This window comes from Diplotaxodon limnothrissa, linkage group LG19 (assembly GCF_057381915.1).
Source record: "Diplotaxodon limnothrissa isolate DT_005_m linkage group LG19, D_limnothrissa_male_GT1.1, whole genome shotgun sequence".
Lineage (NCBI taxonomy): Eukaryota > Metazoa > Chordata > Actinopteri > Cichliformes > Cichlidae > Diplotaxodon > Diplotaxodon limnothrissa.
The window spans coordinates 21,879,368-21,907,215 of record NC_140614.1 but is presented as its reverse complement, the minus strand read 5'-3'; the positions used below and the strand labels follow the sequence as shown (position 1 = coordinate 21,907,215).

Genomic DNA, 27,848 nt, shown 5'->3' with positions numbered 1-27,848 from the left:
TTTCTGATGTTTTATTAATTAAACAATACATGTATTATTTGTTGTGTTATCTGTAGATATAGTATTTATATATATTTATTTATAGTATAGCAAATATATTTAATTATTACTGTTTAAAACACTAATATGTGACATGTATTAGTAGTGATGTTGTGCTGAGGGTTAAAATGCCTTTTTGTCTTTTGGTAACTACAAAATGACAATAAACCATTAATATATGTCTATGCTGTGCTAGTATTTATTTTGCCCTACTCAAATTCAATTTATGATGCATTTTATTTTGAAAGATTTAAAATGGTTTTTTTAAAGAACCACTCAAAGGTTCTTTAAAATGGTTCTTTTAAAGAACCATTTGAAGGACCTTTTTAAAAATGGTTCTTTAAAGAACCATTTTTAAAAAGGTTCTTTGAAAAACCATTAAAGGTGCCCCAAAGAACCATTTCTTGATGGTTCTTTGGGGCACCTTTAAAGGTTCTTCAATGAACCACTGAAAGAAATGGTTCTTCAAGGCACCAAAAAAGGTTCTTCTATGGCATCAGTCTAAAGAACCACTTTTGGTTCCAGTTGGCACCTTTATTTTTCTGAGTGTGCATGCAAGAAGATCCTGCTCAGGTTCAGGTAGGGGGAGTTTCCATTGTGAAGGCGTATTTTTGGAAATGGAGCACAAAGAAAGGCTTATAGTTTGGTTATACTTTGGTTTATAGTTACATAATGCCATTCATCTTAATAATATGACAAAAGTTGATCAATTTGCTTTCGATTACTTTGACCTACTAGGTAACAAATTCTAAGGACCAAATATTTACCAAGATAACTTTTTCCAACACTTGGTAGTGTATCTAGTATATATATATATATATATATAATGTTTGATTGTGTAGACAAGGAGCAAGACTAAGAAAAAAAGTAGATCGTTCCAGAGTATACTACTGTGCAAAACTTGAGCCACCCCTCATTTCTTTACTTTTTCCAAGTAATTGCTTCACATAGTTTTCAGAAATAGTTCTCCAGGCATCTTGAAGAAAATTTCTTCTATGGATGTTGGCTGTCTTTTGTTCTTTTCTATATTAAGATTACAGTCGATTCCTTCAGTAATGTTGAGTTCGGGGCTCTGGGGAGGCCGATCGATGACTTTTTGTTCTCCACTGTTTTCTATCAAGGTATGCTTTTACCTCATTAGCAGTGTGTTTGCGATAACTCATGCTGAAAAATGAATCCACTGCCAATCAGATGCTTTCCAGATGGTTTTGCATGCTGGATTAAAATCTGTGTTTCTGCATTTACAATTCCACCAACTTTGACAAGATCTTCCACACCATTGGCGTGCAGACGTGACAGAGCCTCCACAATGTTTTACAGATGGCTGCATGCACTCGCTGTTTTACCTCTCTCCTGACCTCCTCTGTAAATATTAATGATTCAAACAAAAGAATTTCTCACTCTCTTCCACTCCATAAGACCTGTTGCCACTTATTTTCAGTCAGTTCTTGCGTAATTCCACCTTTTCTCCCCATTTCCCTTTCTTTTTGGTAGCCACCCCTACACTGAGACCATTTCTGGTTAAGTTTCAGTGAACAGTAGATGGATCAACTGAAGGGATGTCTGGATTTGTTGGATGCCAACAGCTGCCTAAAGTCACTTTATATTGTAAGGTAAAGGCACAGAATAAACCCACACTCAATAAGAGCTGGGATAGGCTCCAGCCACCCCTTACCACCCTGAATGGGATAAGCAGGTAAGAGTATGGACGGCTGCGAGAGGGTCTTACTTGGTGTTCTTACCATAGACACACAGCTTTAAGTCCTGGCATGAGCTTGAAATAGTAAATATTAGTTGTTCAATAACCAGCTGACTCATAGGTTTGAATAATATCATGGCAGTATGTACTCCAACATCTTTCTTTTGTGAAGCATGTTTGTATAGTTAATGCAGATTAAATAAGATTTAATGAACATGTAAGGGTTGGATAGTTTTCTCTGCAGAGTCATTGCTGATTGTCTGAGACCACTAAAGACAAGATTTTGGCCAGTTCCTTATAGAAGCACGCACATAGGTACACAGAGTCATACAATCTGATTTTACTTAAGACATTAGTTATTCTAATATTCATAATAAATAAATTATCTGAATAACATTATTTGAAACGTAACTATTTTTTTTCTGATCAATCCACCATATACAACTAAGGAGATAAATACTCAATCAAGTCCAATAGTACTGCAAGGTTCACTCCACTCCAGTCTTCCACCGACTCTTCCAGTGCTGCACCGGCTGTTGCCAGCTGCATCTCTCATGAAAGGGGGATATGTGAATAGCTTGACGCCTCATTAGGAACAAAACAGAAACGACTAGGACCCCAGGACACGCGGACACACACACACACACATGCACTGTATAGCCCCTTAGGGAAGGTGTTGAGGGCAGAGGAGAGGATGTTTTTGTGCTTCTGAGCAGATGAAGGAAAACGGTGACTCACATCTTCTCTTATCCTTACATGTTTCCTGGTTAAAACAGCTTGACCTTATAAGGCTAAGACACACAGTCTTGATCTCTCTCTCACACAAACACACACAAGAACACCTTACTGTTCCACTGCAGAGGGCAGAAAAAACAAGCTGTAAATATTCAACACTGTAGCCCACATGAGAAGATGATGAAAGCTGGCATCCGCTTCAAAACACCAAAAACTGCAGATACCAACAAACACAGTCAAATATACCTGTGTAAAATAGATGCAAACAAACAAATACATCCATGCATAGATGCACATAGACCACCACACACACACACGCACGCACCTGTCCATTATGCCTTGCCTGCAACCCATAATGACCCAGTCCTTGTATAGCCACTTATTTAACAAACACATTTGTAGTGATGTCACACTTTTGGCTGGATTTTGCTAATGCACAAGGAGTCACATAAATCAGACATTAGGCATGCGCACACACACACACACACACACAGGATAAAAAGACAAAGGACACATAAATAAATGTAATGTAATGTGCCAAGACAGCTGACCTGGATTTCACTAGTCGTCAGTTTATTCCTGCTACCACCTGCAGCCCAAGACCCAACGGCAACTAGCTTACACCACCTACTTCCAACAAGAAATCTGGCAGCTGAACACAAACATCAATCACACACAAACCAAAGGAAATAATATGAAAAGGAAAATGTTTTGCATTTGGAGCAACAGGACTTAAAATCACTTACTTAAAACATGAATATATCCTAACCAAACTGCACATTTTACCCTTATTACTAATAATAATAATACAGTAATACACAACACACTGTAATGTATCTCTGGCTTATTCCTTACACATGAAGCGACTTCTCAAACCAAATTCATTCCATCTGTGTAGGAGTGTCGGTGTAAAGTGGGAAAACAGCATCCAAGTGAAGTAGTTTGTTTATTACAATCTCACACACAGCTGGATCACTGTTTTTGCTTTTTTCTCCTTTTTCCTTTTGTCTCTGCGTCCCTTTTTTCCTTCTTTCTTTTGTAAAGCTTTGAAACGTTGCCAGTGAACGTAACGCCAGAATCGCCCAGGTTCCTCTTGTCATTGATTATTGATATACTCCCCAATAATACCAAAAAGTAAGCTTAATGTAAAATTAGAAAACCCAATGCATTTGCACTGCAGTTTTTCAGGTTATTATGTGTCATTAAAATTTGTTAAGCAACACTTAGTGAACATATTTAGTTATTTCAGTTTGCAACTTTTTAACTTTTTAGAGCCCAAATGGTCCAAAGAATAGGCTTATATATACCAAATATATCAAGTTTACAAATTCAGTATCAATGTTTAAATGTTTTGTAGTTAAACTCAGTACTCTTGTACTAGCTCAAGGATATCCAGCATGAATATTCTGTGTTCAGGAAGTTGTTATGAACAGTTAACTGGCCTCAAACAATCTTTATTTGCTTACAGAGGCTTTAGCCGACCTTGATGGAGACTGTGTTACTATGCAGTAAAGCATTATCAAAGCTAGACCACTACAAAAATAGCCAGTCATTAAGAGGAGCTGAGTGTTCATATATATTTGGAGCAGTCCAAAACTACACATCATGGAGCCAGTCCCAAGCCCATTCCCAGACCCAACGCTGGTTGGATATAAATTTCTTGTTCAAGAAACATCTGAACTCAGACATTCCCCAAATACCAGAGTGTTTCTACAATAACAAATATCATTCAACAACGACACAATGACCAAATCTCTCCAAATAAGCCACAGCAGGCACACACAGCTCAAAACCATCATATGAGAGTCCAAAGCTTAAACTGCAAACTGGCTAATTGTGACGAGGTCAGCATGACCCATTGCTGAGTATAGACTTACGGTGATAGGTGTTGTGGAGAGGTGTGCCTTTAGCGCTTCTGAAATGACATGTTTGTACATTAGCACACACATTAGTGAGTGTGAATCAGACTTGAGAGAGGAGAAAGTGAGGGAGAGGCAAAAGCAGACTTTCAAATCCTGCCAGGTATTTGATTTCCAATCATTTTCGCCATTATTCAGTGAACAAAAGGCAAAAGCTACAAACCACATAAAACCACCTTTCATTTTTTATTTATTTTTCCCCCTTTACATAAGTGTCTTCTCTTTTATATTCACCTAAAGCTTAGTAGTAACATACTATCAATAGTGTTAGATGTTCTAATTCACTGAAATCAGTTGGCTTTTAAAAAATGTGGATTTATTAGAGAATGAAATAAAAATTTTATGTTTTCACTAAATACGTTCTTAGAATTCATTTTAAAGCTCACCCCACGGCTTTTTAAAAATCACAAAATATTAAATGTTAATTGCAAATCTCTTTAAAAAGCCTTCAAAAGAGTTCACATCTGTCATTATGACTTTCATGGAAATATAGTATAGACTCAAAAAAAGGATCTTAAAGGCATAAAATCAGTGGTGTAAAGTATATAATTATATATATATATAAGTATATAATTTCACAGGCAGACATAAAAAATAATTTTAAAAAAACAAAACAAAACAATATATTCTCACTTTCCTCAAGACATCTTCTGGATGTCCAAACATAATGTCTTTGAGACATTTGTGCGCTCATCTAGGTCGATACATGCAGGCAGCACGACTGTGTTTATAATGAGAGAAAGAGTAGAGATCTCCAGATTTTAACAGAAATCCATATAAGTGCATGTTTAGACTGAAGAGCCAGAGTTAGACTAACTAGTCTGAGGGTTGTCTATGTGTGTAGGTATGTGCGCTTATGTGTGTGTATGTGTGTGTTGACTGCTGTCCCTGTCCATCAGAGGGTCATATGAGGAGCAGATTAGGGTTTCTAACCGCAAATCCCTGTCGCCACAACCCCGACGTCACGAGTCAGCGAGGAGTCATCGTGTTCCGAACCACCGGTGACTCACCCCTCCTCATCTCGCTACATGCACACCAATACGCACACACAGAAAACCCCACATCTAAATCAGGACTTAGTGGTACAACCCATGTTCGTCAACCATTCGGTAAGACCAACATTTCAACAAGTCGATTTGAGCCAGAACTGATGACTGCCATTAGTTAAAGTATGACTACAACTAAAACTGTTTTCATGCATGCATTGCAACCCTTTGCTATGTCCGCTCTAGAGCAAAAAGCCTGTACAATGCCCGATTGTGCTCATGGGAACTGTCTAGTGAATTCACATCGAGCGAGTGGCCAATATGTCTCCTGTGTTAGCCAGCTAATACCCTCTCTTAAATCAAACAGAGTATTCCCAATGGTGAGATCGCATTGGATGTGGACTTTCTCCCGCACTGCGCTACATGTGAGAAAGGAGCACCTCGAACAGCATCCTGGCCCGATTCTCCCATTTTTATTATTCTGTATAGGCATTGTTTCATTTGTTTAAAGTTATTCACCATTTAGTAAGTGACCAACTCTGTAGAAAGAACCATCAGACACATTAATAATTAAATACACAAATAAAAAATTATGATGTAGTCTAATTTTCTAAAAATGTATAATTTTATGTCTGAAGGGAATTTGGTATCTTACTGTGAAGCCTTCCAAATACTATGAGCCCAAGATGAAAACTCAAATGAGTCTTTGGCTTGGACAGGATGGCTAAGGTTTCCTTTTTAAACACACCTCACAATACTTTACCAAACCTATAATCAAGATTTCCATGATGCATACTTGGAAGGCAAATGTGGTATAAATTATATAAATGATCCTCTAATTTATCATTTAGTGGATTATGTCAGCCGGTAGGACCCTGACTAACCGCTCTACATAAGAGTCATTAATAAACTGACCTATTAGCTAAAGGGATTGCTGTTCTTTGGATTAATAAAAAAAATCTTCAGACTTACAGTAAATCCTCCACAAAGATGTAACGTCCAGCTGTTTTTCCACATCTATGGTGTGCCAAAAAGTGTTTAGCTGCACATTTTCAGCACAACCAGAATCTAGCACCAAGTGGCAAGCTGTCACTTTAAGCCTGTTAGGAGGGAGGGGGGTATTTACAACCCGACACACAAGCGAGACTATAAAACTGGACTCTCTTCACCTCTCTCTCAACCCTTCTCCCTCCTTTCTATTAAACCAGCGGTTGTGCAAAACCTCAACAGACAGAAAAAAGAAATTAGTGCATGTAGTGGGAGCAATAAAGACACTACATGAGGAAGTAACAGATATTAAACAGCTTACAGGATTCATTACAGCTGGAGATGAAAGTAGGACCAAAGCAACTGAACTGCTCTTTTATAAGGAATTAACCCTAAAAATAAATGTTTTGGCACAAACACACATAAAAAAAAAATTCCAAATCTGCCTCCGTCTCACACACAGACACACAGCCACACACACACATGCACGCCACATCCGCTGTTACCAGGTTATTTTCTTCCCTAGTGTTTAGAGTCTATTCTCGGAGTCGTGTTTGTGTATGTGACCCCTCCGAATGCCTTTTCATCTCAAGAGCGCATGTTTGTGAGTTTTTCTGTACGTAAGTGCATCAAGCAAAAACAAGGCCATGTTTATGCATTTAAATCCATATAAATTTTCAAAATCGTCATTCACAGCTACATAAAAATGTTCCCTTTTTCTTCCCAGCTCCTGCTTACTACCTCCACTTCCTTCTCGCTCCTTCTCCTTTACTTGTCATATAAACCTCTCTTTAGTGTTATCTATCCTTTAAAGTCCTTAAAGACAACTTAAAAATCTAAAGTATCTTTCCATTTCTGTCCACTCTTCCTTCATGTTTTTCTGGGGCCTTACTTGATATTTTATTTCATCTGCTTGGAAGCCGCACACCAGCAGCAGGGCTTTTCATTCACTTACCCCTGAACCCTCAGTGGCTGCCAAGTGGAACACATGCTGGCTGGAATATGGCTTTATCTGAGCATGTGGTTGAGCTGCTGAGGCAAAGCTCAGGGTTTAGGTCTAGACTTCAGAAGCAGCTCCTCCTTTACTGTACATTGCATTTGCCACGGTATAAATATACAACTCAGTTTGAATCATGCTGGGCATAGACACCACCACAGTGGGTTTTACATTAAACAATCAAGATGTGATTGAAATGCAGACTTTAAGCTGTAATTCAGGGGGTTTTACAAAAACTGTTTACAAATAGCTTCCATTTTTATACATAGATCCCCATTTTCGACGGTGAAAACTGACTGGACATATTAACTGTACTTTCATTTATGCAGAGAGAAACACTGCACATTCATTCAAAATGAAGATTAAAAAATAATTTTTGCCACTTTTATTTGCAATCTTTGGCAATTATCAGCAGAAATTGCAAAATATAAGCACGTATCACGTTTTTGCTTTTCATTAGATCATTTCCTCAACGTTACATAAACATTTCTTTACTTTCAAGGAAAATTAATGTTATAAGTACTGTGATTTTTCTTACAGGTGAGTAAACAAATAAGTAAAAGAGGCAAAACTGTGCCTCAAAGCAAGAAGGTTGAAGCAGAATAGAAACAGAGAATAAAACCCCAACAACCACCCACCCACCCACACAAAGAAAACACACAAAGATAATATAATAACACACAATGAGCTTGTTTGTCCAACCAGTTTAGAAAACTGGGTTGGTCACACCAAAGATTCAGAGTAAACATAAGAAAAGGAGAGGCTGAGAGCGCTATTTTTCCTGTCTTCCTAATATAGCTGCAGACTGCATTTATGTGTATCACTAGTGTATGTGCGTGTGTGTGTGTGTGTGTGTGTGTACACGAGCGCACGCATGTGTGCGTAGGTTTGTGCATGTGTGTGCATGCAAGTGCATATCTAGTTGTAATATGGCTGCACAATAAGCAAAGATTTACTACATGAGCTGACTTGACTATGGCTTATTACACCTCAACAATGTCAAACCAGGACTTAAAATAGAGCTAAGGAGGGACGCTACCTGCCTCTGCTGTCCTCAGGCACACATACACACACGCACGGACATACAAGTGTTCACAAACACAATTTTTTGACAGGCTACCCAGTCCTGCAGGCAAAGGCTCACAAAGTTGAGGTCATTTCATGTGAGACTACTCTGTACATGAGAAAAGTTCAGCATCAAGGGCAACTCACACACACTCACACACACTTCCTGTTTCTTACTGTCACCTGGAGGCTGAAGAAAACAACAAAGCCTCTGGTTATGGGCCAGCAAGACATAAAGACAATGGCTACAGCATGTGTGACTCACATGCACACACACAGACAACCTCCCTTGGGTTAGGCTCCGAAAAGAAAATTCCCTCATTATAGCAGCATAGCAGTAGTTCAAAGGCAAAGTGGGAACGCTGTCCTGTTACTATGGCTCTAACTGGCTTAAAGCCTGTATCATCACAGTGACTACTGTCACAATTCATCATACTTACACGCTGACCAACAGCCCAGCAACACAGTCATGCACACAGTCACATTGCCTGCCAACAGTGATGTCAATTATAGAATAGCCTCGGTGGATCATCAGCAAGCGACTGTGTCAAGTCATGAGCTTAGTGAGCTCAGATAAAAAGTTGATTTGCAGATCTTTTTAGACAAAAAAAACCCATAAGAGATGAAAATAACATTAAACTGCAGACAGAAAGCTAATGCAAAAAATATATACATACATGTAAATTAGCTTCTCTTGAGCAGATTCTTTTAAGTGAAGTAGGAGTGAGTTACCGACCTCAAAAGCTCACCAACTCTATTTTCAAGTCTATAAAGTTAAACCCCCTGCAAACCTTTCTCAGAGCACTGTACCACAATAGAGCTGTAGTAACTAGGTAACATGCAGTAAAATGTAGCACCAGCATGTACAGCTCTGAAAGTGACAGACAGGATTTTTAATTGAATTTAGAATTAGACTGGGTATGGAGAAAGGTGTGAGCTTACCAGACCTCTGTAGCCCCTCGCTTGAGGGAGCAGCTAGAGGCTACATTAGCATTTACTGGCGTAACACACTTGAATCCCCGGCTGAACTGTCAGTGCTGGTCCATCCTATCCATCCAAGAGTCTTTCAGCAGGGCTGTGGATAATCATAGGCAACGGATGAATCCTAATCATTTTAATGATCTCCTTGACCGATCTTCCAGCAACTAGGACACTAAGATTAAATTATATATAGAGACCTCACATTCCCCAAAGGAAGAAGCCTTCCAGTCTCTGTGAAACTTAAAACTCTGATGATTAACCAACCACAGACTAAAATGTGAATATGTACGAGGTTGCACGTGCAGTACTTTATTGCACTACTGTACCAATTATTTATGAATTAAATCAATAGATTTTACCATTAAATTCTTAACATTATTTGACGACTCTACTGCTTTTAATTGGCAATAAAATCTACAAAAAGAAGGACTGAAATATAAACCTCAAAGAGTATGAAGTAAGTGTCACTATTTGGAATCACTATGAGGAATGACGTGCTCTGCAGTGTGCAGCTACTGCGTAAGGTAGGTCAGAGAACGACTAACCACACTGAAGACTTGTTAACTCTCCCTTATCCGGAGTAGTGCAGCACACACAAGTAGCAAATGTTTCTAACAGCTAAGTCAAGTCCTCTCCTTGTGCACTACTACAAAGACGTGTTGTTGGTTTATGCCTCAATGCTTCAACATGTGCAAGTGTGTGCGCATGTTCCCATAAAAGTTGAGAAGGCAGTAAATGCAATATGTCAAGTAGGCGTATCCCTGTCTTTCCCAAAATATTAGCTGCCAGTAAATGCTATAAATGTAAATGAGTCCGTGTTACCTTTCCATATAACATGAACAGGCAGTGAGAACTATGATTCCGAAATTTCCAGTCAGTGTTCCTAAGCTCCAGACAGACACTGGAGGCAGACACACAGTCATCCTGTGAGTATACTGCCAAGTCTTCCAAGTGCATGCTTCACATCTGTTTGCTGTTACACGTATGCAAGCACACGCAGACAAAGCAGCGGACCGTACGAAAGGCACAAGCACACACTGACACCTACACTTGCACAGTTTGTTGCAAGAGAGGTCTGCAAACCCCACATAAACCGCCCGCACAAGTTCATGGACCAAAGCTGCAAGTAAGAAAAGAGCGTGAATATTTACAAATAAATATAATAAGGAGTTTGAAAATGAATTTTGAACACTTGAAATCGAGGAGAAGTCTCAATCTCCCAGCTGAAGTTGTGTCTACTTCTGAGTTTTAGAAGTATAAAAAAGCAAATTAATCAGGCAGAATGACAAGTTTTATATATATTTCTTTGTATTCAAATTCATGTAAACAGGAAACAAAAGGTATACACTCTACACATTTTCCCTTATACATTAACAGTCTTGAGGTGTAATTTCTCACTACTGGAAATGTATAGTCACAAACGCACACTTCTGGTCCCTCAGGATTTGGCTCTTTGAGCAACAGTTACAGTGTGACTGTTTTAGCCTTTGAAGTCAGGAGTCAGTAAACCTCTGGGAAACTGGCTTCGATTCTCGCTCAGTCTCCACCCCTCACTTTGCAACTACAGAGAAGCTTTCCAAAAAGCCTCATTATAAAGTCAAGAGGGGAACTTCTAGTTAAAGTGATCTATTCAAAAAGGCCTTGGGCCTTTGTGTCAAGTTAAGTCCAAAGATTTCATCTTCTTTTAGGAAATACTGGCTCACTTCAAAAGCATCAGTCATTCGTTTCAGTCTATAAAAGCTTCCCATCATTTCAGCTCTTTCTCCCTATGACACACTGCACTGTTTGGGATTAAGACTGGGTTTTAGCAAAAAGAGATATTCCGACTGCGAAATAGAGGAAGTCCATCATGCTTAGAGAAACAGAAAGGAAAGGAGAGGTACTCTGACATTTTGAGGGGGAAAAAAACGACACATGCAGTTCTTTTTGTCATAGCTACTCAGTTCCTAATGTATTCATATATCCCTTCAGAAACAGCTGCAAATGCAAGAAAGAAAGAAAGAAAGAAAGAAAGCAATGCAGTTTATTTTTCTTTACCTCTAAAGATTGCAAAATTAGAAGGGATGAAAAGAGAACCCACTGGCTAAACAGAGGCAATCTATAATCATTCATCTTGACTAAAAAGGGAAGGTTTTGGATTCCCGGAGACAGACAACAACAAAGACAGAAGACTTTGTGTGCAAGCCACTATAACATGACTTATGAGAAAAGAGTCTGACAGTGCGCTAGGGTGTGATTAATATGCTCTAAGTTTATGTCACATCCATAGGAGGCTGAGGAAAAGGAGGGCATCCAGAGGGCAGCGTTGGCATCCTCAAGTGCTCAGCATATATATATATATATATATATATATATATATATATATATATATATATATATATATATATATATATATATATATATATATATATATATATATATATATATATATATATATATATATATATATATATATATATATATATATATATATATATATATATATATATAAAAATAAATATAAATAAATAAATAAGCTGTGATGCCTGGGGGTAAAGTGGTCTGCATTCCACTGATGCAGCTTAAATGATGGATATCTTAGATACCTACACTCACTGTCATGGTCTCTAGTTCTTAACAGCTTGCCTTGCCAGAGGGGGAATCTTAACACTCAACTTCTATCCTCACCTCCTTTGCCCCTTCAAACCCATGCAAGCCAGAAAATATACAGTTCGATTCCCATTCTTCTAGACATGCAACAGAAACAAAGAGATACAATGGATTTTCCCCATTGCACAGACTGTCAATTCTTTTCTTCAATTATTTAAAAAACAAAGGAAAAATAAGAATATTTTCTTGTTCATCTTGTTTATTTTCTAGTTTAGGTCATATTCACGACGTGTTACACAGCTGGGTACACAAATCAGGATTGAAACTAATAACTGCTCTTGTTGTAAGTTTATCCGTCGATGATTTTCTCGACCAGCAACAATGACTACGGCAAGTTTTAGCTGCTCTGTGTCCTCAGCACTGCATGCAAAATTGATCTCTAGCTGGTAGGTTTTTTTTTCACCATTAAAATCCACTCTGATGATTTCACAGCATCAAAGACACGCACATTAAATATAAAAACAGTCTGCCTCTGCAGTTATTGTCCACCTGTCTTTTGAAAATTGGATGTGGGGTTGAAGTGTATTGCTGTGAATCGAGGACTATGTATTGGCATGCAAGGTAGCAGCTAGCAAGTCTGCCAAAGGCATTAACCTGGCCTCAAGGCTCCACAGATCCCAATCTGATCGAGGATCCTGGATGTGCTGGAGAAAGTCTGATGAAAGATATGCTACATCCTAGTGCCAGACACCGCTGGGCCCCCCAGACAACTTGTGTACAGACTCCAGTGGGTTTGACTAGTTAGGCTGCAGTTTTAATGTTGCCTCTGGGCTTTGTAAATAGTAATAATGCATAAAAATGCTGAGTGCTTAATTAATTTTCCTTGTAAGTGGTAAATGCACTGGTTCTTATATAGCTCTTTTCTACTCTGAGTACTCAAAGCACTTTCGCAACTTGCCTCATTCACCCATTCACACACATTTATACTCCTAAGGATTAGAAACACATACAAATTCACCCAGATAGTTTTGAGTGATCTTACAAAAATTCAACATACAACACTGAGAAAACACCTTCAACCTGCAGAGCAAAAGAAATTCCCTTTTCAACTGAAATGATGATCTGAAAGTTGATGGAGACGAGCCGGAAAATGAGAAGGCTCTATCTTCTGTTTCGACTGTTTCTTCGCTCCGACCCCTAACAATAAAGTTCAGCTTTCATTTGTTTGGCTGTATTCATATATGCATGCGTGTGCTTAAACATACACTGTCTGAACTCCAGGGCATGTGAACACAAACTGTACGAATTATGTGAAGGAGCCTGAATTTTAAACGCCGAAACAATTTTTAAGCATCTTTACAGTTTACATTATGATGAGTCGTCTTGTATGAGTACAGTGCATGCGAGGGAAAGTAGGAACTTTCTTTCTTTGTGTATTTGTGTGTTTTGGCCTTGAACTATGGGAATGAGTTTATCAACAACAACAACAACAACGACGAGGCAATCCAAGCCCTCCCTGAGGAAATGAATGTTAAAAGCCACTCTGGTTCCCATGAGCACTCTGCCCACGCATACTGTCACTAGATTGTGTTGGTTTCTATTGTGAAACTCTATACAATGTTGCTACAAATAAACCCATATATCACTGCTTAATCACAACGTTACCATGACGAAATTGCAGAGTAATTACACACACGGGCCACATCAATGTAGTCAACATGCACTTCAGTGTTTCTGAGATGAACGCTTCAGAACTCAGTCTTTAATCAGGTTGCAATGAGAAAGTAGAGACTGGCAAAGCCAGTACATGGGGTTGTATTATTATTCTAATTGTAGGTCATTTTAATGTTTAGTATGTATGCATGCCACACTCTCTGTGACTTATAAACATACTTTTGCAATCTAGCTTTACAAATTACCGCAGTGGGTCTGTGCACTAAACTAAAAGGCACTAAACATGACTGATCAAAAACAGAGCCATTTTATGTGCACACTATTGCATAAAACAAGTACGGCTAAAACTAAATCTAGATGTTTTCAATCAAGAAGCTGTTGCTAATTAACCACAAACACAAAACCTTTGCTAGCCTTAAAGAACTATTTCGCTGCAGCCATGCTGGCATGAAAAATTGGTAAACGCAGGTGTTACTAATGACACTAATGTAGGATCTGTTCCATTTAGGTACAAAACCCTGCTAATGTGATTAGCCACATCTGTCTTTACCTATAATTTCATGCTGTGAAATAGGTCTATTGTTCCTAAAGGATCAGTGCGCACATTTGTCCAACATTAAAAGCCTCTGTAAATGCCACTAATTCCCTTTATTAATGGCTACAAACAGCTGCGAGGGACAGCAAGCTTTTAGTGTCACAAAATGTGGCAGAAGTATTTAAATTAGGGTAAATTAGAGCCCTCACTTTGGATTAGTATTTAATACCAGGTGATATACTGAAGGGTTGATAACAACAGAGAAAATACTTAGTGTATATTACTGCTGTAACCTTCATGCTCCATGAATATTGTGAGCACATATAAATTAATTATCAACATGTGAAAAAGAAAGTTTTCATATGCTTCTCTACACCTCTGCTGCCTCTACAGGAATTAAAAGGGTAAGTGGGATCCAGAAAAACGTCATCAGCAATACAGATTTGGCGTTTTGCTGGTCTGAAGCATTCAGGTGTGTGTTAACACAATGTCACAATCTTCCCAGGAGTCACAGGAAGTTTACGCCAAGGTCAGTCTGCGCAATGCTCAAAGAAACTGATCAAGAACTACATCTTAGACTCTACAGGCCTGAGTTCACATGTTAAATGTAAAAGCTGATGACAGTGCATACAGAAAAAGATTGAATAATTATGGTTTGATTGGAAGGAACAGATGACCACTAAAATAGAGATGCACAGTGCCATGTTTGGTGAAAACCAAACGCCGCATATCGGCATAAAAACCTCATACCAATCAACAACTGACTGTTTGTTTTGCAGCCACGGTACTCGAGCATCTTGCAGTCATTGAGTCAATCATGAATTTCTCTGTAAACCAAAGTATTCTAGAATAAAATGTGAAGGCATCTGTCTGACAGCTTAAAAGCTTTGTCCCAACCGGGTCATAACAGGCCAGGAAATCTACAAAAGATTGGCTGAAAAAGAAAATAATTAAGGTGTTGCAACAGCCCAGTCAAAGTCCAGACCTCAGCCTGACTGAAATGTAATGGGACCTTAAGAGAGCCGTGCATAAACGAATGCCCACTGTAAGGAATGAAGCAGTGCTGTAAAGATGAGTGGGCCAAAATTCCTTGACAATGATGTGAGAAACTGATAAAGTCAGGTCTTGTGTGGAAAAAGCTCAGTTAGACAGCTCCAGTGGTTATCTTCCAAATAACAGATGTGGATACAAAATCTTCCCTTTGTGTTAATATGCCTCCCCTATGAGTCAGCAAGCAAACACTAAGCAAAGAGGGAGTTTGCAAAACTCTCTGTTGCACATTGCAGCTGGGACTGGATATATTACAAGCTGTACTGTTAACTGTGCAAAGAGTGACAATGGCTGACTACAGATAAAAGGGTGATCTGCTTGAATTTGGCTTCCACATCATGCGTCCTAAAAAGAAAAAAAAAACAAAGAACAAAGCCAATGAAGCTACAAAGAAATCAAAAAAAATGAAAGAAAGATGGGCAGCAAAGAAAGATTGTACAGGCTGTACAGTGAGTGTGCAGGTGATACAGCCACAGCTGCAGATGTACAACAAGCTTTGATTCACTGCAGTTCAAACACATAGCAGGAGAATCACCTCACTGATGAAAGAGCGCCAGTGATATCAAACTACCACATCTTGGCTCTCCCAGGTGTGGTACACACACACACACACACACACACACACACACACACTAAACTGAGAGTTCTTAGAGAAAAAAAAAAGTGAAAGCATGGAGATATTTACACCAGCATTAAGAGAATGGGTGCAGGTATGTGCAGCAGTTCTTACATCCCCTACTGTACATGGACAGATATTGTAACATACACACATACCATTATTCAGCTTGGATCAAAGACAGTGACTGTAAGGTCTCTGCTGTTTATCTCCCTAAGGGGATTGTGCCTAGACAGATGAGAAGTCAAAAGGAAGAAGATATGGGGTGAATTTTTTTTTTTTTTTTTAAATGGACTAACAGTGTTCAGTCAGAAAACAGATGATGGAGATGTGGGAGACAGAATAAAAAAGCAGGAGGAAGCACAGAAAGGGGGGGAAACAGACAGAATGAGAGCGAAAGAGTGAGAGAGCAAAGGGCATAGCAGACATGGTTACTCATATAAAAGGAGTCGAAATCAGTTAAACTTGTGTGTCCTCTTTCCTTTTATCTGTTAAGTCTGCTTCAAGACCAGTAAACCAACTAGAAAAATGGGAGTGACAAGCTATCATCCAGCTGCCAAGAGAATTTTAAGTAGACCGTAAGGCTAAAATGCCTCATTCCCAACAGATGGACTCCAGCGAATAAACAGGCTTCCTGAATGTAAAAAGGACAGAAAAAAGCTGAGATTGTGTTTTATTGTCAGTAAATGTCACTCATTATTTCAGGCAAAAAGGTTTAAGAATCAAAGAAACTCCAGGGCACATTTCCAGGCACACTTACAGAAGCAAGCAACGACAGGTGTGACCCATCTCAGAGTTTTTTTTTTTAATAGTGTGAAAGGCAAAAATCACAAGAAATTTCAGGGCTTTTGCAAAACGGAGCCTTACCGCGCTACCCATCACACCAAACCCATCTAATTTTTAAAATGAATCCACTTAAAGTCTGAAAAATATTTTCCACCACTGGTAAGATTTTATCCAAATTGTAGCTCTGCTTAACAGAGTCGGGGAAGCGCTTCTGATGGCTTTCCAATACATTAGAAAGAAAGAGGAAGACGGAAAACAAAAAAGGGATTTGAGGATTTTGTGGGTCTCAGCTCTCAGCACGACACAGCTCTAACTATCAGTTGAAGTTGCTCTCATCTGTCTGGTGTCTGTGCAAGTCTGTCTCACAGTGGGGATCCAGCACTGTCTGTAGCCATGGAAACCACAAGGATGTAGCACTGACAGTCATAGCACTATTATACAGATGCCCCCCTCCCTCCAACCACGTACGCACACTCACAAGGAAAATCCAATGATCAAAGTAACAGCGAAGTCACATTTTGTGTCCTCGAGAGTCTGCTGCGACTTTGCCGCTTTACTTGTTGTATTAAAAGAAACTTTAGAACCATATTTGTTTTGGATGACAGGATGATCTCTCGTGCTTCTCCTGCAGCTCTGCTTCACATTGATGCAAGTGCTGAGTCCTCCGCTGCTGGCAAAGAAGCAACTCCACAAGGGTTGTTCAAGTTCAACGAGTAGCTCAAGGGCATCTTGACCTGTTTACTTTATGGCTGTTTACTCTGCTCACCCAGTCTTCCCCTGCTTTTCTAAAACCAGCTCACTTGTAGTTATGTACCCACAGCAACAGCTACAGCCACCCAACCTTAAAAACTTCTCCCCGGGAACCCCAGCCAAGAAAAATGAGCCACAGAGGTAATAACCTTCTACCTCACGGAGCAGAAATGCTGTGGCAACACAGTTCTGTTAGTAGCAAACAAACCATTTTGTACAACATACTGTATAAGAGTCAATCAGTCAAATTAAAATAGCTACAGGGTTTTATGAAGGTGGGAAAATGATTTGGTTAAGGACAATAAGAGCAGTGAAAACAACAGGGAAGACAGAAGTGTGAGAAGTGAGACAGAAAGGAAGAAAAGGAGGCACCAAATTAAGTGCTGAAGTTGCAAAGAGGTGGTCAGAGTATATAGCGGGCATAGAAAGGCCAGGAAATGAGTGGTACACTTTAAGCAACAAATGTGACGTATGGCTTACATAAATGAGGATTTTGGAGCCTTAGTCACTAGTAGCTTTTTTGTATTGTGAAATAAGACGGAAAACATGATGCTATAGTTGAATTGTATATACGCAAAAATTCCAGCAGATGGAAATTATGCAAGCGCTGTCTAGAAATGAAGGCTTACCCTTTCCTCACAGAAACGCAGCTGCTGCAAATCAAGTCACGTAAAATATTTTCTAAATGCCATAAAATCAGCAGATCTACATGAGTTTATCTAATGTTTGCTAAAGATTACTTTGTTATGAAGCCGTTTCACTCTCTCTCTCACACACACACACACACACACACACACACACACACACACACACACACACACACACTTAAAGCCACTAGTGGTCAGACTGGCAGGCAGGAAAGAAGCTTGAATGTGCTGAGATTTGACCAGTTTACCGTATACAGGCTGCCAAAAATCCACCACACACACACGTACACTAAAACACATACCCCTGCTTCATCCAACCACGACCTCAAAGTGTGTGTGCCTGTACATGTCTATCTATGCGCTCCTACTGTATATGCGACCTCGTATTTGTGTGTGTACGCAGGCCTGGATATCTATATTTACTGTGTGTGTCTCTGACTGAGTGACTGTGCTGGCGTCCTAAGTGTCTATGTACGGGAGTGGAGAGTTAGAGACACACTATAAACAATATAGGGACTCCCTTGGCTTGTGTTTACTGACCGGGATAAAGGCTGTCATTCCTCTCTCAGCACCAACCTACTTCCGCCTCCGTACAACTAGAAAGAGGGAGAGGTGCACTTAAGCCTTGGCAATGTCAGAGCGATCTTATCTTGCCAATAAAGCTTCTTGAATGGATTTAGATTAAACTGAGGGGAAAAAACAAGAGCGGGCACTGGTGCATTTGAGTTGTCTCTTCCTCAGAAAGACTGCCGCCCTTCTCCTCCTCCCCTTCTTCTCTTCCAAACTTGCATGTTAATGTACTTACAGCTTGCAGGACCTTAACTCTGTCCCAAGACACAGGCTGGCATAATAAACAAGAGCCTGAAATAATCTCTCCCCCTAGTTCCCTGGTGGTATTTTAGTGGGGAAGCAAATTCACAATGGTGGATCGAATTATTTACCCACATTTCTGTCTTTCCAATTCCCTCACCCTGTGAGTTTTTCTGGCAGCCTTTCCTTAACGTCTCTGTGCTTCTCTTTCTAACTCGCCATTTCTCCATTTTTTCCCCTCTTGTCTTTGTCCATCTGTGGTAGCCAGTGAGACGCATGGTCTACCCACACTGACCAGTTAAACACCCCTTTGCCTCTGTCACTTAGTCAGCCTGTCTGCTATACAGCTCAGGGTATCGCAGGCCAAGCCATCGCACTGAATGAAGGGGCAAAGGTGCACAAAGTCTCCTCATGATGTCACGGACGCGGATGTGCCTCATGACATTTTGACAGTCTTTTCCTGCTCTGTCTTGTTTACCTTCCAAGACTGTCATTTCAACAAATTTACACCTTGAATGAGTGCAACCACTCTATAAACTCAAAACAATTCTCATAAATGCACCTTAATGCAGCACAGGCTTCAATTGTTTCCACTGTGAGAGAACCTAAAAGAGGAGAGGTAATGAAAAGAGCAGGAGAATCAAAACAAGCATAAAAAGCTGCAATAAAATATTTTTAGCCTCAAACCCATTCATGTCTGGAACTAGGGCCAAGAAGAACCACACCACCATGACTATGAATGGTCCTGTTAGTCTCTCTTTTACTTTCTCGCTTGGCAAGTGCCCTGCCACTGGAGGAATGCCTGGTTTGTATTCAGATGTGCGTGTAAATGCACGTATGTGTGACAGTGCATAGAGTCTGGACAAAGAGCTCCAGTGTGGACAACAGGACACAATCAACCACTCAATGGATAGCCATTAACTCATCACACACAAACGCACACACAAATTCCAGAGTTCACAGATGAGAAGCAGCGACATTCAGAACCAACCAGCCAATGAGCACGAGCGTGCTTTACTGCGGCTACAATGGAGCCAGTCAATGGGGCTGTAGAGTGATTGTGGGAGATCTCTGAATTACCGTGTCAGGATCTTCATCACTTTCTCACTAATCTTCATCCTCTCTCCCTCAACCTCTTTTTATTTTGTCCTACTTCCTTTTTCCCAGGGTGGATCTCTCAGTGGTTAAAGGTAGCTAGGAGAGGCCACTGGGCACAGTCCACCTCCCACTCGCTTGTGTATGAATCACTCCATTGTGGCTGTGCTCTATTCCTAACGCTGTTTTCAATTTTAGAACTCTTCTGTTTGGCCTTATTTTGACAACCACATGCTAATTATGTTTTTGTTTTTATTGTTGTTCCCCGTTTGAACAGTCATAAGAAACAGGTAAATAATGCATATCACCATGTGTATCGCAAGATTGACCAAGTTAAAATCTAGTTGCATGCATATAGGACTTTTTTTTAAGTCACACAAAGGTTTACCGAGTATTGTTATCAACTTTGTAATTATACTGTTGTCTAATTATAACGACCACTGTCATGGAAACACTACACCATAACACAAACCTGCCGGTAGCTGGTATAACCCTACCTTTACCCCTTTGATTGCAATCTCCTCAGTTGCTTCTATCTGGATTTCTCTTTCCTCATTTCTCTGAGTTGCTAGCTTTCAGAAATCAAGCCATAAAATAATTGTATGCCTTCCAAAAAAAACCCCAAAAAACAATTAACTATTTGGGCGGCACTTGAGCACCTGAAGGCAAAAGGCTGTGGTTACTAAACTGAGTAACTTCAGCTTATTGACATGCAGCTTCCCCAAAACACCCACACCCACTTCTCACTATCACACTCACACTTTCCCTGTCATGTCTTAATTTTTAGCAGCCGGCAGTGTTACACGGAATATGAGACGACCACCCACCTACCCACACACACACTAGACACATGTTTCTGGGAAATGTGAATGAATGTGTCACAAAAAAGGCCATGAAGACACTCAATACAATACGGCCTTGTGCTACAATGATGAGTTACACAGCTTTGTGTGTTAGTGTGTGTGCACGTGGGTGTGTGTGCTTGCACAACCAAGGGCAGGCAAGCGCATGTGGGTGCAGAGAGCTACATAAATCACACTCAGAATCAATTAGAAAGCATAAATGTGAGAAGGCCAACAGCAGTCGGTGTCCTGGTACTCGGTTTAATGTTGACTTGACTACAGACACACCACACCCTCACCATCCCACCACGTGCGCGCACACACTCACACACATCTAGACTTAAAGCCAGACACAAACACTCAGAGTTTGGGTGTGGATGTGATGCAACTGCTAATTTTGCATGAAAGTAATCCAAAAATGAAATGTGATTAACATTTTCATGCCACTGGATTCTTTCTTCTCTTTATATGGCTTAAAAACTGTGATTCACACACAGCAGCTGTCTGACAGAGAGCCGAACACTGGATGAGGATCTCGTTTTTAAAAAAGTTTTTGCGTGCCTATGTTAGTTCAAACACAGTTTTCTTTTGTATTTCTTTCCTGTTACATAACCAACTAGACTCCTATTATATACCATCTTGCATGTTTGTGAGGATTTAGCATTCACAGAGTCACCAAACAAATGCATTTACTGAGTGCATGTTGTTAAGAGAACAGTGTCTACTATTGGAGGTAATTTCACTATTTAACAATACAAAACACTAATTAAAAAGAGATGTAGGTTTACAGAATTCTGCATGAGAAGAAACAACAAAAGTGAAAAACTGCAATGTGCAATACACATTTTTTTATGTCCATCAGTGTTACTGTTACTTTTTAAAAAAATATGCTTTAACGTGTTGTATTTTCACAAAGTTATAAAAAACAGATTAAAGAACAGGCGTGTCCTGGTTCTGCCCCCAGGGTCTCCACCCAGTTGGACTCACCTCAGTCAGGAGGCAACCTGGAGAATAAATCCCTAGGGTGGTGTAGGAATAACTCTGACTCAAACCCCACAGCCTGTCCATGGATGGATGGATGAATGCATGGATGGATGGGTTAAAGAACCAGTGGTCAAAACAGAGTCAAAAGACTGAAAGACCCTCACTTCTACTTTTTCTCTTTAAAACACAGGATACAAAGGCTTCCCCAAACTGCAGGAGCACCTTTATTTAGACCTTTCTGGTTACTGAATGCCTTGAGCTACTCAAATTCCACAATCTTACTTTGCAGCAGAGGCCTCCAAATCCTAATTCAGTTAAATCTTGATGAAATTAGTAAGGTTAGTTTCTCAGAGCTCTAAAATCTCCCTCCTGAGCTGAAAGAGGCAAAAATAACCCTAGAGTAACAGCACAAGAACAGCGCATGACACCTGATGAAGGTTTAATGGACATTCCCACTGAATGCATTGTTAAAAAAGTCAAATGAAAAGAAAGTTAAAAAAAAAAAAAAAAAAAAAAACCACACACACACTTATAGGTAATATAACACCCCACTCACATCCCACACCTCTGAAAATAAACAATCCTAAAATCCAATCTAGCCCCGGAGACAAGTTTAATCAAATAAAGTTGCATATTTTTATATAGCGCAAATCCCCAAATGCAAATCTGAGTTTTCAACAAATTGCAAAAATAGCACCTTCCATCCTCAGCTTTGATAATGACGAGTTCCTCAAAAATCCTCTCTAACAATGGAAAAAAACAAGGTACTGTAAAAAATAATAATAATTGCATCGCTCATAAAGCACAGACATAATCAATGAAAGTAGAGGAATTCACACAATTAGTAGTCATATTTGTGCTTTTCAGACATATGGAATATTAGCATCATATATAAACATCATATGCTCACATCAAACTCTCTTTGTCAAATTCCCACAGGTGATTTATATTCAGAGTTAATCTGTTATTTGTTGCCTTTGCCTTGGTAACAAGAGATGTTGTACTTAATACCTAAAACAGCTATAAATAGACCAAACATGAACAAGAATCAAACAGGACAGTGTGAGTCTGCAGTTTGTGACTCAGCCCACTGAGCCAAGCTACATCTGTCTGTGTGAACCCACCACAACCACATTCATTACTAAATTACATCAGGACACTCCCAAAGTACTCCAATGGGGATATTGTTGCTAGGCACTTACTGTCCTTCTACGCCTATGTGAGAACTGGACGAAAACCAGATTAATATCACACACCCTTAGTAGTGCGCACAAAAATACATACGGGCAAAGATCCACACACACAGGCACCTGCGAAAAGACACACATCTGTGAGGTGAGAAATCGCATAAATACAGTTCCAAACTCTCTCTCGCCTATCCGCCCACCGTTCCACTCAAAGTAGGTGATCAACTTACAGAGAAGTTAAAATAATTAATAGTTAGAATAATAACAAACCAAACCAATCTCCTTTGCAATATGCAGGTGAAAGGAAAGAAGAGGAAGGGACCAGGACTGTATTCACTTGAATAATCATCAAATGTACACTTTCAAATGATGGATTAAGAATAGGACAGGAAATCTCAGCTTCTCAGTATCAAGAACTGTAACACTTTGGAATCATTTAATATAAAAGGAAACAACCGTCGCTAATCAGTGAAGAGAGAAGAACCCAAACTGCTCGGCCTCTCTCACGCTCTCACACTTACTTTATACTAGTGGTGAATATATGTAGAGCCTGCGATGCAGTTTACTCTGATGCCATACCTGTGCAGGCTTTGACGCTAACATATAGCTACATTTCTAGGGAGGTACATGTCAGGTTATAGTGCAGGGTTTCAAAAGGGTCTGCGGTTACAAAGTACCTGTTATGTATAAAGTATTATTCCCCTGTTAAGTGTGAATGTACTAATTATCCTCCTGTGGGTTGAGACTCAGACACACTATTTGAAAAGTATTTGACCACACCTCTTAATCTTCCAATGTTGGTGTTTTCAGGCCCATTGCCTCAGTTGTATAAAATCATAAATGCCTTTACAAACATTTGTGAAAGAAGGGCCATTCTAAAGAGATTGTAATAGTCCATGAAATTTCTTCCCTCCGAGATATTTTATGATCAAAAATAAGCGGTATTACAAGGTGGAAGTGATTAGAAGCCTGATCAACTTAATCACAAAGTGGCAGCCCATGTAAAGTTGCAGAGCAGGTTCAGAGTGAGTGGTGTGGCATATAGTGTCTAAAAGTCATTAAATCACTGCTGACCCAACAACTACAGAGCTCCAAATCTCCGGGTTTTCAAGACCAAGCAGCTCGTGTACATGTAATGTGTAGGTGGCCCAGTTCTTTTGTGCATGTAGTGTAAGTTTACCCATTGATTCAGGCCGTGAGCTAACTTAACATCACATTTCACAAGGGGAAAGCATTGCTCAGCCCACTGGTGACAAGAAGAAAAACATGCACATGCAAATTTTATTTGTTCTCTCAATAGCATTCATTCTATTAAATGTGTTCTAACACACACGCTTACACAAGAGATACGTTATAAATTGATGTGCTGGCTCTAAAAATGAACTCAACAATTATTTGAAACAAATGAAAAATATTGTTTATTAAATCAGCAAAGTGATGCGTTGTTGCAGTCCCAGTTAGACCTAAATTAATACACTGGTCTGTCACAGATATATAGTATTGATGTATATGCTGTCCAATGCATGCTGATATAAAAACTGTTTGTGAACCTTTTCAACAAAAGAAGATGCAGGAAAAGACACTAGAAGTAATTTATGTTATTGCACAATCTCAGTGTGTACAGCTGCTAATTAGTATGACAAAGAAACTACTGTAAAGTAAAAGAATGACTCCACAATTTTCTCTCTCACATATAACTATAACAACGTGCATGCATGTTTCAAAGGTACATCGGCCAATGTATCGATAAACTTTAACTCCCTAAAAAATAGTCAGACTCTTCTTTTCTGAAACAGATCAAGTATCAGACGAGAACAATTCATATTTAAAAAAAAAAAAAAATCAATGTCCTTTCTAAATTTGCTAGTTCCCGGTCTGCTTAGTTACAGTTATGCCAACTAAATTTGAACACAAAAGGAATCTCGTGCATATACTGCACATTTTTTTGCCAAACGTTATGAGTCCAACATTGCTGTGCGGTTCTGTTTTGAATTTACTGCGGTCGGCTAGTGTTTCTTCACCTTAACTTACTAAATCATTAAAGGAGTTTCGAAATCTGCTTGAGCATAGAAAGGAAAAGCTGAATTAGTGCCTCCTTTCCATTCACAACACACACACAAAAAAAACAGGAAATCTTTACATTTGAAAAGCCAAGCCCTGAGACTCTTAAGGAGTCAATTACTTACTGAATACAATAACTTAAATTAAAAAGATATATATGAAAAACAAATATTTTACATCTGTCACTGATGATTAGAACAAGATAAGTATGTGAAAATGTGACAAGGTCTGGTGATGCAACACATATACACACACACACCCAAACATCCACATTCCCAAGAGTTCAAGCAGAGCAGTCTTTGTGGCCTTTAAAGAGTCAGTGTGTCCAGCCAGGCTCGAGTTACGGCAGACAAGATCCTCTCATTCCTTCTCCCTCTCTCTTTCTCTCTCTAACACACACACACACACACACACACACACACACACACACACACACACACAAACAGACACAAACAGACACAAACAGACACAAACACAAATTCTTACATCCATCATCTTACAGACACATCCAGTGAACAGGCCAGGGAGCCACAAGAAAGAATTGGTTTGTTGCTCCCCTCTCTGACTCATTCCTACCACTCTCCACTCTACAATAAAAGGAATAGCTATACAACTGACAGGCTATATGTCAAGCCCTGGACTGTGTTGATTGCTTATACAGTCCTTCAGAAATGCATCCCTATGAGCATCTCTGTGCTCATAGGGATGAAGAAATAATAATTTTCAAAGCCTGGAATAAGGAATATAACAATAAAAGCTTTTCTGCTGTGACTAATTCACTTTTATATCTAAGCTGTTCACTTCCAGCAATAAGTTGAATCAGTATTTTGATAAACACCTATAGAACTACTTAGAAAACAAGATAATACAATTACACACTCGTGCATAGCCGGGACTGAAATCAAATGGTGAAGTAGATGCAAGGAGATGACGCATGTACTGCAAAGCATCAATGAGAAAAAACACACTGACAATGTCACAGGTGGGAAAGTGCTATTTGTGGGTTTTTAAAATAAAGTGTCTTTCAGGTGTGTAAGCTACAGCGGGCTTCAAAGGGCACAAAAATCTAAGAACTGAGGTCATTACGGGTCATCACTAAAAGAAAAGGCAGGAATTATAACAGAAGATGCCTCTCATAGTGTGTGTGCTTATGTGCATGTGTGTGTGTGTCACATCTATTCTAGGAGAATACCGGGGGAGAGACCCTGTGACTGACCCCCACCTCACACGATATGACAGGATATCGCCGCAGTGGCACGGACACACAAACATATATGCGCACAAACAAACACATTATGGGAGTGTCGTTTCCATATTGGAGACACATAGTAATAAACAGCAATTTTTGGTTTAAAAATGTTTCACGCGTGTATTTCCGCGTGGAAGGTGCTATAGGAGTAAACATTTATTTAACAATTATGCACTGTGCACTCAGAAAAAAGGCATTTTACATAAATCCTTTAATTAGTCGTTCTCTGTGAGGCTCTTGGACTCCCAACGTGGGGGAAATCGTTTATAGTACCCAGAGCATCATAAATACGATCAAACTAACTTACAGAATTGCTTTTAAATCCAGACGTTAAGTTCATTTACGCCACAAAGTCAAGTTACCTGAGCGCTTCAGCAGCTTTCCCGCAAGGTTTCGCTCACAGCTTCCGTGCTGTTTGCAGCGGGCAGGTTCAAAGATCCGCTACAATCTGCGCGTCCAATCTCCAAACTTCCATTCACACGACTGGAGGATCCCCCACTGAAGTGAAAGGGCACTTGTGCGAATTTGCACGCACCATTACGCGCGCGCAAAGACAAATACCCCAATAAACACGCCCCAGTTATGAAAAACCCCGCAGCTGATGGTACAGGCGACTCCCCCTCACCACCCTTACAATGCAGCGGGGACGGCGGTAATCGCACGGTAAAGTTTTCCAAACAGGGACAAGGGAAAGCGCTCATTCTGACCGCATCGCTTACCTTCGTCTCCCCTCCTTAACTCCTTCAGCCGTTTCCAAACTCTGTCACGACAAGGCTCGACGCAGACTGCGAAACCGAACAGCCGCTTTTCGGGTAGCCGGGGAAGAGCGGAGAAAGCATACGGAGGTTTGCTTCAACACGCAGAGGCTCCGTGTGTGTGACAGAGAGGGATTGTGTGTATGCGTGTGTGAACGCTCATGGAGAGAATGAGCAGAGAGAAGAGAGCCGGGGAACTTAGGGGGGAGTTCCCGTGAACATACCGGCGGGGCGGAGGCTCCGGCAGAGTGACGGCTGGCTTACGTTTGCAGCTCTTTAGCAGCCTGGATAGGATATTAGTAACCCAGGTTACCAGCGTTCAAAAGTAGCCAGGATACGTGTATTTACCCAAGTATACGCAGTATCCATGCATCTGCTTTTGACGTGTGCTGTTTTACGTCGTATTTCTTTTTCTTCTGTATTTTATCACTTTTCTGCATATCTAATGTGCACCTATAGTTAAAACATATGAGATTACAAATTATTATTATAATACCCATTTTTAATCAGGGCTGAAACCACACTGTATTTTTATGATCCATATGCTGATAGGTTTCTTAGCTGATTAATGCTTTGGGGTAGCGCAGGAAAGTCAAACATAAGCCCCGAGGGCCAGAATGGGCCAGACAACGATTCCAATCCGGTCCACTGGACAGCTTCATGTGAGGGAGTGCATAGATTTTGAACTTTTAACTTTTAAACAAAGTAATTAACTAACAGATAAACAATTAAATAACAGGAAAATTCTGTTTTTCCACTATTACAGTGAGACTGCAGTTTTTTGTTGTGTTTTGTTTTTTGTTTCTTTAA

At 39.8% G+C, this 27,848-nt stretch overlaps 1 protein-coding gene across 2 annotated transcripts in view; it reads right to left on the bottom strand.

The window, feature by feature from the left end:
- The window catches only part of LOC146612177 (serine/threonine-protein phosphatase 2A regulatory subunit B'' subunit alpha-like), a 71,477-nt gene extending 44,283 nt beyond the window's left edge, over positions 1-27,194 (bottom strand). Inside the window, exon 1 of one of the 2 annotated variants that reach the window (XM_085343431.1) lies at positions 26,646-27,194. The gene's annotated coding sequence lies outside the window, so the exon portion shown is untranslated. The remainder of the gene's footprint in view (positions 1-26,645) is intronic. The other variant, XM_085343430.1, reaches the window with a different exon arrangement.
- Positions 27,195-27,848: the final 654 nt, after the last annotated feature.